Source organism: Camponotus vicinus, unplaced genomic scaffold (genome assembly GCF_025532165.1).
Source record: "Camponotus vicinus isolate PSW18456_S1 unplaced genomic scaffold, iyCamVici1.0 SCAF_3, whole genome shotgun sequence".
Lineage (NCBI taxonomy): Eukaryota > Metazoa > Arthropoda > Insecta > Hymenoptera > Formicidae > Camponotus > Camponotus vicinus.
This window is the reverse complement of record NW_028141967.1, coordinates 1,674,854-1,689,265: the sequence shown is the minus strand read 5'-3', so window position 1 is coordinate 1,689,265 and position 14,412 is coordinate 1,674,854. Positions and strand designations below refer to the sequence as shown.

The 14,412-nt window shown below is 39.3% G+C and overlaps 1 protein-coding gene across 3 annotated transcripts in view; it reads left to right on the top strand.

The window, feature by feature from the left end:
• Ush (Zinc finger protein ush) overlaps positions 1 to 14,412 on the top strand; it is a 150,472-nt gene that overhangs the window by 24,084 nt on the left and 111,976 nt on the right. The window lies entirely within an intron of this gene.

Sequence of the window (14,412 nt, the reverse complement as noted above, 5' to 3'; positions counted from 1 at the left end):
CGCGACGTCAAAAACGACGCGGTGACGCTTATCAGCTGTGCGCGCTATCGCATACGGGTCGCGCTAATGTCTCCTTATCGGAGAGAGGTGGTGCACCTATCCACCTATCTACCTACCTATATTCCGCCGTTCTTTCTCTGCCCACACGAGCGGGTCGGATTTCCAGAGACCGCTACCAGCACACGCCGCTCCAACCGTCACTCTCCTTCCCCTCCCCCCTTCCTCTCTCGCTCCCTTTTTCACCCACACCCTCCCACCGAGCCAGCTGACCTGACCTAACTCTGCGCGGGACTACGTGTCACGCGGACCCCGACGATATCATCGTCGTCGTCGTCGTCGTCGTGGGACGACGAGGACTTTGCGATTCTCCGTTTCTGTTTCCGCGCGTTTCCTGATAGCGCGCTCGCGCAAAGCGATAGTTAAAAGCGACGGCACCAGCACCTGCCTGCTCTTTCTTTGCTGCCGTTGCGTTATCAGCCGCTGTGATACCGCTTCCGTCGCGCGGAGCGTCGCGATTAACCGGTTCCCATCTCGAAGCACGTCTCGGAATAAAGCTAGATTACTAGCTCAAATAATAATCTATCAGAGAGAAGTAGATTTATTTATACGTGTGTACAGATTATGTATAATCTTGCAAATTTCGTAACAGCTGTAACAGATTCTTACTGCGTCTTGCATAGATTTGAAAAACGGTCTCCTCGAAATTATAAGCTTTACCAGTGTTTTAGATTTTTTCAATAACTATGATAATAAATAATAATAGATTACTATGTGCAATATATAATATATAATAAATAATGTAAGAATAATATAAGAATAAAATAAAAATAATAAAATAAAATAAATAATAAAATAAAAAATGATAAAATAATAAAATAAAATAATAAAATAATAAAATAAAATAAAAATTAATAAAATAAAATAAAAAATGATTTAACCCGCTGCTTTCGAGAGATCCGACATTCGCGATTCGTTCACGATGGCGTAAATTTCTATCGTTACGATAGGCGATAAGGCGTCTCCTTATCGGGTCGTTATCAGACCTTATCATCGCGCAATGGCAAATCGGAGCAGGCCGCGCCGAAGTGCTCGCTGATAACGCGTTTAATCAACGTAACGTACGCCTATTTCGTGCAAGCGAGTCGCGATTGGACATTTTGTGATTGTCGTGCGATCTCCGACGAACGCGAGAGCCCGCAATCCTTATCGGTAGCACGATATCGCTGATAGTCCGTGTGCTATATTTGTGCCGCGAAAATAAATCGATGTCGAGTATGCATCGCCATGATAATTGCATCATTATCGTGTAACGTATCGACGTCGAATAAGCGCACTTATAAATTAATCGAGACTCCATGAGTGACGCGATTCAATTTTAATCACTCCCTACACGTGTGTGTTTGATAAGAAAGGTTATTCTGAAATCATTTTAATTCACAAAAGCATCGCAATCTCTCTTGACATGGCAATCTCTTTCTAGTTTATACTTAACCTTCCATTTTTTTTAAAATTATATCTTGTAATTATCATAATTCAAATCATAGATTTTACATTTAAAGAAAGAATGAATTATTCGATTCGTTACATGTTCTTTTTTTATTCTCATAAATAATCCTTCTCTTATTTTTAATTTCCTTTTATCTATTTCATATTTTGTCAAATTTATATTCATTATATTTGATCAATTTTCGCGATTCAGATTTTGCGCGTATATACGTTTCTATTCTTTTACTTTAAAAGAGAATCTTCAAAGACACTAGATGAGTCGTTAAATATTAAATTTCGATATCCAGCTGATTTCTATGATTTTTAAAGCATGCCCTTCCTTCTTACCCTCCATTTATATTCGATCGATCAATCCTTCAAATTTTCTACAATTCTTTAAAAATATTTTATATCAAAGATTCTTAAAGAATCGTTACAATTTATACAAACATACTGCTAAATCGTCGACTCCGTTGCTTTAACGTTTCTTGTTCCTTATTCCAAGTTGTATTCTTGCTTTTTTACCGCATTTCTTTCCGAGAAATCGGACGTAGCACGATGACGAGAAGCAACACTTTCCTGCTTTCTTCCAAGGGAAGGTGAGGATGGAGGGAAGGAGACCGCTATCTGATCTCGCCGCGGAGGTGTTAATTCACGCTCAGCTTCCCCTACGCTCGCCTCTTCCACCTCGCTTTCCCCCCTTCATTTCATCCTTCCGTATACCTGGAATCTATATCTCTCCCTCCTTCCCCATCCCTACGCTAAATTGCCCTTCTTCCTCCCACGCAAACGCACGTGGCACGCAATGATGGCGAGAACCGTGTACTGCGCCCATAAGAGAAATTTAGAGAATATGATGGTTATCTATCGCATGTGTCGCTTAACATCATTATTCTCTGTGAGAGAGACATTAATATTATATTTTTTATTTTTTTTCTAAGAGAAATTTATTTTATTTTCAATTTCCATAATTTATGTAATAAGGTATAATTGTGTGTGTGTGTGTGTGTATGAGAGATATTTAGTTACGAGTAGATAATTTGCGAAAAACAGAGAATTATCTTTTATTAGAAACAGAGAAAGAGAGAGATACTTTCATTATTCCTCCCCGAAAAATAAATCGCGCAAACACGTCGAGTACCAACTGTGCACATGTTCACGCAGCAGCGAGCTAATTCTCCTTACTTTAAAAAATCGCGCATCGAGGAAGGAGGAAATACCCGTCCCCCGACGAAGGGTGACGGTATTCTTCTCCGCGAGGAGAAAACGCCGCGAAAGAGCGTAGAAGCCATTTATCCCTCTCGTGGTGGGCACGCGTGCGTGCAGCCGCATCCACACGTACGTAGATACACGAACGAAGTACAGATGAGGAGAGAGAGAGAGAGAGAGAGAGAGAGAGAGAGAGAGAGAGAGAGACCGAGGGGGAGGGTGGCAGTCCTCTAGTTGTCATGCAGGATGCGCGAAGGGGGATGAAGGCGGCGGTGCGCTCGTCCCCCCCTTCTCGCCGGAGCCATCCAGCCCGCCATCCGCCACCCCCTCCCCCTTCCCCCCTCGTTCCAGCTACCCAGATGGCAAGCCGGCGGGCGCACTTCATTTCCGCGTCTTACAGCCGGCCGGCGCGGCGAAGGAAATGAAAACAATGAGATACAGCGGTCATCCGTTACCGTATGCTCGTCGCGTCTCTTAACTCGCATTTGTATTACTTAAGCGCCTCTAAAAGCGCTCGAGCGAGGCGTCGTATCCCTCCCCCTCCCCCTCTCCCCCGTCCCCCGAATTGCCGACTCGGGCGAGCAGCAGTTCCCCCTTGTCCCGACGTCGCGACGCTCTTTGTCTCCCCCCCCACCCCCTCGCGCCACCGCGTCACCGGGTGCATATAAAGAAGTCGCGTTTCTTCCGCTACTGTAGGGAATGCGTCAGGGAACAATGGAGTGCCGGTGGTGGTTTTTCTTGTAACGAAAATCTGGCGTATAATCAGAAATATTTTGCGTACGCAAAAATTAAGTTCAGGTGCGAAATTGATATTTTTATGGAATTTATATGATTCGTATTATTTAATATTTTTTATCATTTAATAATATTATTATTTAGTCTCAATTATAATATATAAAATTTTGCGGAAAGCGACAATTTCTTTCGATTACGTAAGATTATTTAATATCTAAAATTTCAAGATATCTTTGATAGAAATATATATGAATGTTTAAAATTTAAATTAACGATATTTTATCTGTCACTTTGGCGACAAATTTAATCTCTCAATTAATTCCTGCTACAAAACGTAACATTTTTGCAAGAAAAAGTTACTTGCGTTAAATACATCGTTAAAGCAGATTTCCATCGCGCCGTTTTCGTTTCGCTAAAATCCCTATACGACGGATATGAGTCCATTTAATTCATTAGTCTACCCCAAAGCCCAGGGATAACTTTCAGAGAATGATCTCCGGTACCCTCTGGAAATCCTATTTTGCATTTTATCTGCGAGGAGTGTGGAATCACATAGGAAGCGAAGTCACGAAGAGGGACGATCGCGCGTTTCCTTCGCCGATCTCGCAGGCTCCTCGCGAACTTTGTCCATCTTGTCGCGCGGAGGGAAAGAGAAAGACGGGAGAGACGTCGTTCCCATCCTAGTTTATCCCGGTGCCCAGGATGCGGGGATCCTTGTCGAATGCCTCGCATTAAATCCGGGACGACGCTTTCGTCGGGGGCCGGCGCACGTTCCGCCGCACGGAAATTATGAAATCAGAGACACAGGGCACGTACTCCTGGTTCCCCGGCATGCAGGATCACCTTCTTCGTCCTGGTCGCCCGGGTGTCCTCGAGCGAGGAGATTGGCAAAAGTCCGGATGATGTATCACGACGCGACGATAATGGCGTTTCTCTCTCTCTCTTTCTCTTCCTTTCTCTCCCTCTCGCCGTCTCTCTCCGAGACTTCCTCTCCCGATCGTCCCCTATCATTTTTAACGCTGATAAATAGGACGCCTCCGAAATTATCTCGCGACAATATCGATTTCCGGGAGGCATCCGAAGCACGATTACGAGTTTGTTCCCTGAAACGATTTGAAGAATTTTAATCTTGCAGATTAGAAAAGTAGGCGGTTTTCTTGATGTTTATAAATATTTGAGTTATAAATATTTTAGTTATAATCAATATTGATATCTTGAACAAATATATTAGTGATGTAACAAATATGTTCCCCCCCAAGAAATGGATTTAAGATATTAATTATGAATATAATAATTATGATAATAATAATTATGACTTTGTTAATAATATCATTATTCTTGCATTCTAAATAAAGATAAGATAAAAGATATTTTTTAAGTTTCTGATTAATGTCGGATATTTATCATATGCGAGAGCAATTTTTCTTCGAATCGCATTTAATTCATAAACAAAAATCATCCGATATCTATCACGGTCTACCCATCTGCCTAAACGTCTGCGTGTTATTTTAGGGGGAAAAAAATGACGGGCGTTTCTATCGATTGTTTCAACCGGCGGAACGTTTCGCGAGCGAGCGAGCGAGATATCGCGCGAAATAGTTCTCTCCATCGTTTGCTTTCGGACGTCGTAAAATCGACGGGTAAATCACGCGCCGGCAATCGACGCGGCGGCACTTTTACCTCGTAATTGCGGCATCTAATTGCGAGCGCTAACTGGTTCGATGCCAAGACGGGATGTCGAACGAGGGAGGGTCGGGTGGGAGGGGGGTGAGTTGCGGAACGTTATCGGAGAGGGTGCCTTCCTGTTATTTGTACGATAGTCGTTGGAGAATGAGACGGAGAGGGTGGAGAGGGAAAAGAGTCGATCAGATAAAAGTCTCAAAAGTAGCACCGTTTCAGAGGGGGCGAGGGAGGAGAGAGGGGGGAGAAAAAAGAGGAGACACGTGATTATGCGCCAACCGAGCCAGGGACGCAGCTATTACGCTATTATTTTACACCCTCTATTGAATCTCTCTCGCGTTCTGAATGCTCCGTTAGTTCTATCCATTTTTTTTTCTGGTTTGTTTGTCGACATCTGATTTTTCTCTCAACGCGACGCTTTTCGATTAAAGCAAGCAAAGGAAATTCAAAAAGTTGAAATAGAAAAAGATGACTGATAAATTAAGATTGAAAAAAATTTTTTTTAATATATTCACGTTTAATGTGTGTCGTAAACATTAATCGAATAATTATCATGTGTAATTTAAAGAATCAATATCACATTAATTCTTTTTTTTTTTAAGAATTTCATAGTTTTTTCTTGACAAATTTGTATAAAACTTTTAATTTTTTGATGTAGATATATCTTTTATCTTATCTTTATTTAGAATGCAAGAATAATGATATTATTGACAAAGTCATAATTATTATATTCATAATTAATATCTTAAATCCTTTTCTTAGGGGGGGGGGTAATATATTTGTTACATTATTAATATATTTGTTCAAGATATATATTTTTGATGTAGATATATATTTTATACACTTATAAATTATATAAACAAATTATTTCGTATTATTTCGTTTTTCTAAATGTGATGTTTAAACATTGCATTCAATTTACAATTAAATAAAATATATTTTTTTCCGACAATGCGGATTGTAATGCGGGGTTAACAAAGTGCCGCGAAAGAGAAAAATTCGCGCGCGCACGAGATCCGCACTGAATATTACAGACAGAGGGAGAGACGCGGCTTCCGTCGGTCCGTTAACGGAAACCGTGTTTTTCAATCAGCGGCTTTGTTGCTTTTATCCCAGCCGCGAAAGTACAAGCCCGCGTCGCGTCGCGTCGCGACGCGTTGCGTCCGCGATGTTCCATTGTCCCTTTTGGCACGAAAACTCCTACAGGCGGCAAAGGACGTCGCGGTGCCGACGGCCCTTTATCTGTACTTTTCACGCGGTCACCGACGTCCATCGGGACGATTCCGTTAACTCCGGGTTAACGTTTAGTCTCGAGAGAGTTTCAATTTCCTGAATATTCATTCGTAAATTTTATACTAGATTTTCTGTGTCTCTGTAATTTTATTTATATTATTATGTAATTTTATTTATTTTTATTCGATTTTATAAAATTGAATAAATTATTAATTTTATAAATAATTAAATAAGCGTTTTTTCGTATTTATATTAAATACGCATAATTAATTCTAAATTACTATCTAAATTTAATTCATATGTATATTTTATTTAATCATAATAATTTATGCAATTATATTATTGTTTCAATTTATTTTTATATTTTAATTATGCCTTGATATTAAAATTACATTAAATTATAACTTTAATATCAAGACGCGATATTGAAAATAAGAGAGATAAACAAGATAAGAGAAAACTGCAGAGATCCGCAAAGAAACGTAGATATTAGTCGCGATCCCCCCCTTATCCTGTTTATCGAGACATAAGGAGGGATTATCCTGTCGCGTACTGAAAAGAGGATACGTTTCCTCGCCGGACCGTAAAACAATTGGCGCGACTCCGGTTCTCGCGATACTTCCGATACCGACGACGATAAAGCACCCTGTAGACGGTGTGAAGGTGAAAGGGGAGGAGGTGCCCTTGCTTGCCGATATTTACGGGCTGCAGCAACCCTTATCGGGGGCTGCTGTTAGAATAGGTGCGGGCATAGCGCGGGCAATTCTTGCACCTCGAATGCACCTCTTTTCAACTGGGAAGAGGCGGAGGGGAAATTTAGGATATCGGTGCTTTTTCCGAGTATCGCGATATAAAAGAAATGACTTGTTTGAAGATTTTCCTGTGTTCCGTATTTTTCTTCAAAATTAAAAAGAGTCTCAGCGTACGTTTTAACATGTAATTGTACGTCATTGAATATCGAATACTTTCCGTTGAGGAAAAATTAATCTCAAGAAACTATATATTATTGAAAAGTCTGGAATATATCCCTCTTATTTCTATTTATAATAAAATGAATTAAAGTGAAATAAAATTGTTTAAATATTCTAATTAAAATCTAAGACTTATATTTACACGATTATATAATTTCTAATATATATGTGCTCGTATTATTATTTATTTGTGCAATTATTTGTTATCATTACGGGATGCGCTATAATATTTGCGTTAGAAATAATTCTACCGCGAATTACATGATTTCGGTAATTAACCGATACTAACTTTGCTTCGCGGCCGAAATCGTCCGGCGATACGAAATCGCTCGCGATATCGAGCGAGAGGAAGGGGCAGTGAGGGGGTGGCAGTCGGAAAAGCGCACACTTTCCCGCCGCTATCTGGAGAACTATTTCTCCGGTGTCTGGAAAAGCATTGCCGGCGGCGATAACGACCACCGCGAGGGCGGAGAAAGGGCGAATTTATCGGATCGCCGATGCCCACATTCGCACGCTCTCTCTTTCTCTCCTTCTCCTCCTCCCTCGCCAGCCGTGTTTTTTTTCCTCTTTTTCTCTTGTTTATTTATCCGACCAATACCTCCGATAGCGAGCAATGAGAAACGAAAAGAGGGAGCTGCGGTAAGAATAATTAATCTTATTCCTCAATATTTAGTCTCTCATCAGTGTCAGAAAATTTTTATGAAAAGTTATTGGAAAAATTAAAATTTACTTAGACTGACATTTGATATTCAATATTTTCGCGATAAACAATTAATGATTGGAATATGTTTGTTAAATATTACAGAAATTCCAACTTTATAGAAGCTTTGTATAAAATATTTTTATTGAAACTCTATTTTAAAAAAATTTATTTCTTAAAATCCACTATTCTTTTTTATTCAATTTGTATTCAATTTTATTTCACTATTATTCACTATTACTAAATCCACTATTCTTTTTTATTCAATTTTTATTCAATTTTTATTCAATTTTATCTCACTATTACTCCCTCTTTTATCCCGAGATTTAATATCCAAGGCTCTTAAGGACACCCTGCACATTCTTCGTATTGTTCCGGTCAGTTTTTGCTCTCCGCGTGCCCGACGCATTTGTACTTGATCGCGCGGTTAGGCTCGTTCCATAAGTGACGTCATTAATCATCGCGCTCATCGTCATCCCGGGGACGGACAGGTGTGCCGTGCGTACGTGTGCGTGAAGGAAGACCAAGAAAGGCCATTGCGCCGCGCTGTGCCAGATATCAATCTCGATAATTGAATCGCGGCCGATCGCGCGGACACCCCGCGGTGCGAAGCACGTACCCCGATCGCACCCAATTTTTTTCCGCAACCCCCTTCTGGACTCATTACCACGCATACACGGCTTGAATCGAGGATCCTCGATCCTTCGCTTAGATATATACGCGATTCGTATTACGAGTATTTTCGATTATCAAATCATTACTTTATCATCGGCGATGGAAAGATTTACATGGCAGCGAGTTTTGTTTAGTCACGCTAACTCCTGTAAAGCCGGTCGTAGTAATGGAACCTCGATGATGATGATACCTTACGTAACAACTTGAATATATCGTTTGAGGTTACGCGTGACTCTCGCGTAGGAGTGATCAACTGATAATCGGCAGGATCCGATCCTTAGACTCTATATATTTTTTAAAAGGCGAATAGAAACATGACATGTGATCCGTAGAGGGTGAAAATCCACGAGACAAATTTCGATTGCGGTCTTAAAAATTACTATCTTGGCTCTTTCTGCGAGATTAGATAGAGATTCATTCAAAATGTCCTGACATACATACATGTATATTTTGATATATGATTTTTTTTACAACACAGATAGTATTTTTTTTAAGGAGAAAAATTAAATTCTTGCACATTTAAAAAACGACGTTATACATATATTATTATAAGAATGGTATAAACTTATGTAAATTTATATTTAGATATGTAACATGTAAAATTCTTTTCTATTTTTTTGTAATAAAAATTGTAAGTCGAAAGGATTAACACATAATGCAAATAACTGATATATATTTATTTGTTATTTTAATTTGCAGTGACGCATGTACTACGCGCTTTATCGAAAGTCTCGTCACGAAGAGAGGCATGCGTGCGTGCATGCGTGCGTGTGTGTACGAACGTGTCGTGCAAATCGTTCACGCGGCGACTTTCTCAATCTCGGTAATGGACGAGCCATGTCTGCCCTTTTCCTCTGTCCTCTGTCAATTGCCGTCGATCATGGTTGTCGATTATCCTCTTCTTTGCACGCCTTCGCGTCTTCAATCATGGCGCACCGACCACGAAATCGACGACAATCGCGGGTGCAGCGTCAAACGCTAAGTATTGGATGAATTTCAGAGATATTATATATCTTGGTGAGTAAATGAAAAGATTGAATAGCGAGAAAATTAATAACGAACGAATGAAAAATCTTGATAGATTTTACAAATAATGTTTTTCGCTAAAAATTTGTATAAACATTTTTAATGTAATGTGATTCGTATTTCAAGAATATAATTTTATATCATAATTTTATATAATAATAATTTTATAAATTTTAATTTTAATTTATAAATTTCATAATTTTATAAATTTTATATCATAATGATATAATTTTATCTTATAATTTTATACTCTTCATCTATATATATGTTTGCTACATTTTTTAATTATGTTAAAAATACCTCTATCTATAATATCTGTTGAAAATATGTCGATTTGTGCTGCGCCGAAGCGCGTGCCGAAGGAATACTCCCGCGGAAGAGGAAAAAAGCGCGATATAAGAGAGCAAGTCGCCGCAAAAATGGTGGCCCCCGGGTATGTTGTTCCCTGGTCGGCGTGCCCGTTATTGGCAAGAAGCATGCGATAGTCGCGAAACATGCATAAATGCATAGCCGTCTCTCAGATGCAGCCGGATACCGGCGCAGCAGATCCCTCGGCCCGACAACACCAGCCACCCCTTTTTGCCGCCCCCGTGCAACAATTTACCCTCTCTTCTCCTCCTCCTCTCTCTCTCTGCCTGCCCGCTCTGTGTGTCCCGAATCGGCAAAGGTAAAGAGATCCAAGGAACTCTTCGAGACAGCACGCGTCTACTTGACGTTTCAAGTGCAGACATTATTATCTGATAATTTTTTTTTTAAGTAGTGGATTATGATTTGTTTCTAGAAATTTTATGGATTAATTATAATCTGAAAATATACAAAACGAATTCCAAAAAAATTCCAGAAAAATTTTTAATAATAGTTGAGGAAAAAATATAAGGATTTTGTTCTTAATTTTATGAAGGATACATTGATTATTATTGATAAACTAATCTATTATGTTGTTCGCTTTCTGTGCAAAAAGAATTTAATATGTTCGAAACTCAAATTAATTTTAGAGATTTTAATATAATATCATTACACACACATTCTCTGTTAAAATGTAAAGGTAAAAGATTATAATTTGAATTCTAGAATTAAAACATTCTAGCAGAAATATCTATAAAAGAAAACGCGAATGTACAAGAAAAGTACAAAATTGAAAAGTATCTACAAACCATACAGATTTTATCGAACAATTTTTGGCTGGCATCGAGTCAGATAATTTAATACATTTATAATTATCCTCACAATAATCCTCCAGGATATAAACGCGACGAAAGGAATGCGCTTGGGCATTCCCGCCGTGTTTTCTCGTGCTCTGGGCAAATTTTCATATCTCTTATTTACATTCGTAAACAGATGCGAGAGGAAGTGCGAATTTAGCTTGATTCGCGGTTTAATAGCGCGGATCTCGGCGAAACGGACGGTAAAAAAGAGAAATCTCCCCGCACTCGGCGCGAAATTAAGATTACGCGCGCAGATATCGGCAAAGTATATAATGAATTACCGGCGTGCGAGAGAGGAAGGAGAGGAAAAGAGAGATAAAGGATTATAAGGTGAGGAGAGAGGGGGAAAAGGGGGGGCGAGACAATTAGCACACGCTTGCCATGCCGACCGCGAGCCGATCGCGGAATTCCTGGCGCCTCCCTTGATTGGCAGCGCGGACGCGGCTCCTCTCAAGTCGTCGTTTTTTCCTCAAGGCGGTTTCTATCAAACAACCGCTTCTCTCGAGCATCCCCCGTTCTATTCTTGCGAGGTCGTCGCGAACAAACAATCGTGAGGATACTCGCGATCGAGGCGGCGGCGCGAAAAGAGCAAAGAAAAAAGGAAGAATACTTTAACGGCGGGTTTTCATGAATTTACAGTCGCTCGAAATCTATTCTTTCTCTCTCTCTCTTGTGTCTCAAATAATATTTTAATATTCGATATTCGATTTTGAGAAGATTTAAAATCCTTTGCATTTTTCGAGCGAAATTTTCACCGAAGCGTTTTCACAACTGGCGCATTTTTCGATGGGAGAAACGCTTTATATACAATACGCATAAGTGTTCGCGATACACGCATTACGCGTAAATACGTGGCGAAGTCGTAAGTGAGCCGGGGCCGTTAATGGGCCGCGCTGCGCAAGATAAAGGATTATTGATCGTAAATAATTTCGTAATGTTGCGCAGCGATAATGTTGCAATCACCGCGGACCCGCTTATCGTCTGCTGGCATTCCGTCGATCGCGCCGAAACTCGGGGTGAAAGATACTACGATTTCACGCGGGCTCTACAAAAGATAAACGAAAGGATAAACGATTATGCTATTTTGTCACTTTCATCCGACGTGCCTTTATTAAAAAAATTCAAATTTAAATTTAATTTCTTTTTCCTGCCTCTCAAATTATTATATTTATTAAAGCTATTTTCATTTATTTCACATAAAGATAAATGTTTTAATTTTAGAATTTAATTTAGGATCTAGTTAAGTGGTATTCGAGTGATAATTTTCAACTGTTTTTTTTTTTTAATTTATTATTTCTGATAAAACATTTGATTGAAATGTTCAAGTGAAGTAGGAATGGGACGTAAAAGCGAGTCGCGCATTCGGCAACGAGGGGGCATCTTTTAGTAGCTGTCAGGTTACTTTTCGTAGGTATTAACGCTTATCGGATCTATCCGGTGGCTATGCGGTGCCTGCATGTCGACACGCGAGTGCGAACCGCTCGCGCTATATCGTAATTTTATGCACTCGGAGCTTGATGAATATGGATTCGTTGCCGTTGCACTTCGGCTCGTCGTCGATTTATGCGGGCGTTTCGACTCGACTCGACTCGACTCGCCGAGCCGTTCACCCAAGAATCGCGGAAAAATGCTCATGACAGAAGAAAAGAGAAAGAGAGAGAAGGATATTTTATTCCAAATTTTTTCAGATAAAAATAAAGAGATTCGCTCTCATTAAATAAATAAATAAATGAATAAATAAAAAGATGCGATAATAAATAAATTTCGAGGCGTCTTTTTCGGAAGGAGCGAAATGTTTGAAAATTTCGCGGATTCTTCAGGCCCTGACCAACGTGTTACGCATCGCGACACACACCCCATTGCACCTTACATTTACGCACGCACGTATACACGTCCACGTGTGTACACGTAACGTCCTACGAGCGGTGCAGAATCGTTTGATATCCATACAATGCTAAACGCGCCGAACACTAACGCTCCCGCGAAGCAGATTCACGACGATAAGACCTCGCGTGTGCGGACACGTACACACACATTTCACTTACACACACATTTCACTTACACACACACATTTCACTTGCACACACATTTTACTTACACACAGGCGCGCACGACGCACGGGCCGAACGCGGCAGCGGAGATAAGGCATGGCACACGTTGCTAGATATGTAGCAGATATCAAGCGACGCTATACCGAGTGTGCACGAGCAACGTACAAGTATAAAGTCTGTACTACCTGCCTAACCATCTACCTACCTACCTACCTACGTATCTACCGGCGGGGCTGCCGCTACACGTGTACGGCTACGAGACGACGTCGCGTGGTCCACGGGAGCAAAGTAACCCGCGGAATTCCGCGTCGCTGTCCAATAGATTCGATAACGATCCGATAATATGCAAGGTACTTGCCTTTATAGGATATAATCGGCTTATACACACGTGTCTTTTTTTTTTTTTTTAGAGAAATAGCGGATTCTTATTGTTCTTCATATCCATATGGATTTTGAAAATAATGAGACTTGCTTACCGCACGAATCTTTCAAAGAGATATATATTTTATTTATTACATATATTTGATAATTTTGTTTATTAAAAGAATTTTTATGTCTTTTAATTATTAATTTTTAAAAGGTTGATAATAACTTGGAGACAATATTATTTTTATTATTCTGTAAAAGAGCTTCCTTTGACTGTCTTCATCAAAGAATGATAATTTTAATCATCCTTATGTTTAATTAATAGGCGAACGGTATTTTCATTATTGAGAAATAATAATTATAAAGATGCATCGTTTCAATTAAAATAAATTTTTTTAATCATCCTCAGGACCACAACCGTGATTACGATATGAGAAGGCGATAATTGTGATATGAATAAGATAAAATGCGCGATCCGAGGAGAAGAATAAAAATTTGATTGAGACCATTCGAGAAAATGTGAAGCCTCTTGCATATTAAATTTTGAAATACATAAATGAAAATAAATCTTGTTTGATAATATCTCTCGGAGCGGGTCCACGGGAGCAAAGTAACCCGCGGAATTCCGCGTCGCTGTCCAATAGATTCGATAACGATCCGATAATATGCAAGGTACTTGCCTTTATAGGATATAATCGGCTTATACACACGTGTCTTTTTTTTTTTTTTAGAGAAATAGCGGATTCTTATTGTTCTTCATATCCATATGGATTTTGAAAATAATGAGACTTGCTTACCGCACGAATCTTTCAAAGAGATATATATTTTATTTATTACATATATTTGATAATTTTGTTTATTAAAAGAATTTTCATGTCTTTTAATTATTAATTTTTAAAAGGTTGATAATAACTTGGAGACAATATTATTTTTATTATTCTGTAAAAGAGCTTCCTTTGACTGTCTTCATCAAAGAATGATAATTTTAATCATCCTTATGTTTACTTAATAGGCGAACGGTATTTTCATTATTGAGAAATAATAATTATAAAGATGCATCGTTTCAATTAAAATAA